Source organism: Artemia franciscana, unplaced genomic scaffold (assembly GCF_032884065.1).
Source record: "Artemia franciscana unplaced genomic scaffold, ASM3288406v1 Scaffold_1939, whole genome shotgun sequence".
NCBI classification, from domain to species: domain Eukaryota; kingdom Metazoa; phylum Arthropoda; class Branchiopoda; order Anostraca; family Artemiidae; genus Artemia; species Artemia franciscana.
The window spans coordinates 2,715-7,324 of record NW_027063023.1 but is presented as its reverse complement, the minus strand read 5'-3'; the positions used below and the strand labels follow the sequence as shown (position 1 = coordinate 7,324).

Here is a 4,610-nt window from a genome sequence, read left to right as displayed (position 1 = left end):
TGAAACATAACCACAATATCACTTTTCCTTCATGGCATCCCCTTCTTAAAAGGGGATGCTTAAAGTTGAAAGTATACAATAGTTGTTCGTGTATAGTAAGTGCTCTTCATAAATTGTTTTGATAAACATAGTTATGTATTTATTTTAATATTCTCTATCTTGTACTCCGTCCCTATGAACTATCCCTAGCTCTAAGAACAACAAGCAGTTTGCAAGAATACAAAGAAACAATATTTTATTGATTAAATTTATATTAAAATATAAAATAAAAAAATGTTGTTGTATGTTGAGTCAGGAAGAGGTTCTTTGGCAGGAGCAGAGGCCACATAATTGCACAGCTTCAATGAGCAGTAAATTCGTTAGGTGAAGGATGAGCAAAAAATTGAAGCAAAATTGATTAAAAATTTTTTGAGGGTTCTATTTTCTTAGTAAAATATAAAAAGGGGAGCAAAAAAAATATACGCGAATTTTACTGAGATTCTATTTAACTTGAGGTTTAGAACCCTTGTTTTTTTATTTAAACTTTAAAATTATAAGAAACCAGTTCTGCTGCACTGTCTTTTTATGTAAAAATAAGCGTCTATACACAAAAAGACGAATGCAACAGAGAACAGGCTTATACAGAGTTCCAAAATTTTAATTTTCAATAAAAAAATCACTTTTGCAAGTTCTTATGACATCATTCTTCTTATGACATCATTGAAAATTCTTGTGAATACAGAAACGATTGCTTGCCTTATGTTACCGCCGATGTTTTGCAGCAACCTGGAGAAGGTCCCATGGTTGACCTATAAATTTTGATTATAATTAGATTGCAGTTGAAAACGAATCTAAAGAATATTAAGCGTTGTTCAAGCAGTTTATCACCACTTCATTACCTAAACTGAATTCAAATACTGTCTTTTGATTTAATTTCTACGGCTAACACTCAAAATGCCCACGAGATAAGATAAGATATTTAAAAAAAAATCATTATCACAAGCCCTCAAAGGGCCGAATTTGGACTTCGGAGTCGACTAATAAAACAAATAAAGCAAAAAACACTAATAATAATGAATAATCAAATTATGAGTAAAAAAAAATATATAAGTTGGAAAAAAGGGAAGAGGACAAAAAAAGTCTAATAATACAGAAAAGAAAAAGAAATAAACATATATATCTACAAATTAAAAGGGACACTAAAAAAAAGTCCAAAAACTCACAAAAAAAGAACAGAGCATAAAACACAAGAAAAACACATATGAATTAAAAGGGAAACTAAACCAAAACAGCGGGGGGCAAGCAAATTAGTGTAACGACCTAAAGCACCTCACATGAAAAAAAAGGGGGGAGGAAAAACTAGTTGGCTATTTTATTTATTTTTTCTGTGATGAAGGGGACAAAGGTTTTTTCATATCTGGAAGTAATGCAGCGAATGGGGGACAAAACTGGGATAGGCTCAGAAACAGCTCGAGGCTGTCGTAATCTGGATGGTGAGTGACGTTTGGGGAAAATACTTGCCGTCCGAGGGTTCGTTAATGCATTTTTTGAAAAATGGAGGCACAACGACGACCTCCTTTGCTCAAGGGTTTCCAAACTAGCTTCTTTTAGGAGCAGAGAGTAAGGCACCTTGCCTTCTTTGAAAAATATTCGCAAGGCTCTTTTTTGGATTGACTCAATTTGACAATGGAAGTAACATCAGGGGGCTCTGGTAAGTTGAAATTAAGCTGGTCAAGACTCCTGCCACATAGCTTTTTAACCTCGGAATACCAGTTTTTGGCTTATTAGTGAACAATTCTTCGATCTTATTTTTGTAGTATGATCGTGCCAATTTACGAATTTCTCTTTTAATTGATTTTCTTAATATATTGGCTTGATCGAGTTTACAATTCCTAAACAGCTTCAATTTGGTTCTAATTAGTGATTTTATTGTTTGATTAATAAAGGGTTTGTCACTTGAGCACCTTTTAAACCTTTTTTCTGGGAAACAAATTTGATATTTATCAATTAGCTTTTTATGAAACGTGGCTGTTTTCTCATCAAGGTTTTGTAAACTATAAATGTCGGACCAATCTTCAGTACTCAGCCACATACCAAAAGAAAGAAGACCAGAATTTTGAAGAGGGCGGTAAGTGCTATAAGTCTTTGAGAAAGTATGCTTAAAAGTTGAGGAGGGGGACAAAAGAATGGAAAGATGATAACTCCCACCTAATGGGGGCAAAGTTGAGGGAGGGCTGTAAAAATTATACATATTAGTTAAAATAACATCAAGAGAGGTATTTCCCCGAGTCGTCAGTGTTTTAACAATTTGCTTTACTTTAAGTGAAGCACAAAAGGAATCCATTTTCAGGTCGTTGGCATCGCCAACTAAAAAAAGGCCAGCATTGGGGTACTTAGAAATAACAAAATCAGCACTTGCCTGTAATTGCATGATAAAATTACGTTTTGACTCGATATTTTGATTTGGGGAGTAATAGAAAACAGCTATTGCATTAAATACTAAATGGACGAGGGAGTACTTTTGGTCTAACGCTTAGCCATAGGATTTCATCATACTCGGATAAGTTAGGGACTTGAATAACCTTTGGGTAAAGGTGACTCTTAGTAAAAAACAGAACTCCACCACCTTTTTTCCCGAGTGAGTGGTCTGAAGGATGGAGTTTAATAAACTCTGAATAATTTGTCAAGTGTAGGGACCCTGGGTCATGGGATTGAACTTCAGTAACAGCTATAATATCTATCAAATGTGATTTTGAAACCACCTTGAGTTCAGTAAGCTTTTCAAAATTAAGACTTTCAGCATTAGTAACTAAAAGTTTAGGAAAAACAAACCGATTGGGGAATCGCGACAGGGAAACTCGATGGGTTTGAGAATTTCCTGGGGGGTAGGGTTTTAATTTAATTTTAGTATGCTTTGGAGAAGAGGAGTATGAGAAGGATTTGCTTTGGGGATTTGGATGTGGGGGGGACGGGGAAGGATATGGACGAAGCACGAGGACTTATTATGTGACAATTATTGGACGCAAAAAGTCTCAGACCTGAGTCACGTTTACAGGGTACGCACGAGGGATAAAACGAATGGGCTGGGGTTTAGTAAGGTGCTGGGAAAGGGGGCTGGGTGGGAATAGTGATTCATGTCCGTCAAGAAATTGCTGGTTTGCAGCAGAGTAGGGAGGGTATGGGGCAGCCTACTGTAAGAGGGAAGGAAATAGGACTTCTGTATACGGAGAGGAGGAGGAGATACTAGTCTGTCTTTTAATGGTTTAAGAATATCAAGATTTGTCTGACAAGCAAAATCTTTAACACAGGGATTTGGATACGTTAAATTTTCTCTGGTAACATGTGAGTAATATGTAAATTAAAGATTGGTAAATGGCACTCGGGCGAAGCTGCAAGTGCGAAAAAAATGCACCTGTGAGCTGGAGATCAAAAATGAAATTTCATTAAGATCCGATCACCCGTTCGTAAGTTAAAAATACCTCATTTTTTCTTTTTGTTTCGATTTAACCGTCCCCCCACTTCCCCCTAGCTGGTCAAATCGAGGAAACGACAACTTCTAATTTAATCTTGTCTGGTTCCTGATAAGCCTGCCAAATTTAATTGTCCTAGCTTACCTGGAAGCGCTTTAAGTCGCAAAACCGGGACAGACCGACAGAATTTTCGACCGCTATATGTCACTTGGTAGATACCAAGGGCCATAAAAAAAAGCTTATTTTTTTATTTAGTAAATATCACGAGGAAAACAGAAATGCTGAGCTGCACCACGACCCAAAATAGATTGGGAATCACTGAGCCCCTACAGCTTATGCGAAGATACAGTTTTTTTTTCATTAGAAATGGAAAAAATAAACAATAAAATTTTTTAGCATAATAAATATTTGATATAATATAATAAATATTACCTCCTCCAGCCTAATCACTTCCAAAATAGTAGTGACACCAGGCATACCACTACGGTTTTGATACAAAATGCTTCCTCCAAATCCCACGGCGAAGCTTATGGCGCCCCAAGCAAATGCAGCTCCCCATGAATTGACTAAAAGAAAAAGAAAAGAAATTATTCTCAAGACTGTTTAGGTCACTAAAATATAATGACTAAGGCTGTAAATGGGAACCCTGCATATACAATGCTGACCAGGACTTCTGTGGAAAACGCAATAAGAATTAAATTTATGGTCCCATTTTCCTTCTCTCTCTGTCTGTCTGTCTGTCTCTCTCTGTCTCTGTCTCTGTCTCTGTCTCTCTCTCTCTCTCTCTCTCTCTCTCTCTCTCTCTCTCTCTCTCTCTCTCGTAAAAATGTAACAAGTGTACAAACATATTTTTGAATCGTTTTTATTTTGCTCTTTATTTTGTATTTTGATTGGATATGGTTGCCGGCGACTCTTACTCCTTGTGCACTCTTTTGAAGAACTCACCGGAGACGTGTTCCAGGCAACTCCCGAGTAGCATAGAAAAATACAGTAAGGACCAGAAACACCAATAGATATCAAGACAAATAACCGATCTTGCCACCTATTTAGTTTTAAAGGCTTCATTAATTTTTCTTAAGTACTGTTTCTTCTTTCTCTTGTGTAGTACTTCTAGTCTATGAACTCTAGTCTGGATCGGGATGAAACTTGGTGGGAAAAATA

The 4,610-nt window shown here is 36.5% G+C and overlaps 1 long non-coding RNA gene across 1 annotated transcript; it reads right to left on the bottom strand.

Annotated features, from left to right (window-relative positions):
- Positions 1-218: 218 nt before the first annotated feature.
- Positions 219-4,138, bottom strand: LOC136042756 (uncharacterized). Its single transcript, XR_010621410.1, has 2 exons — positions 3,882-4,138; positions 219-788 (listed from the first exon to the last, which is right to left on the bottom strand). It is a non-coding gene; the product is annotated as an uncharacterized LOC136042756 (long non-coding RNA).
- Between the last annotated feature and the right edge of the window lie 472 nt (positions 4,139-4,610).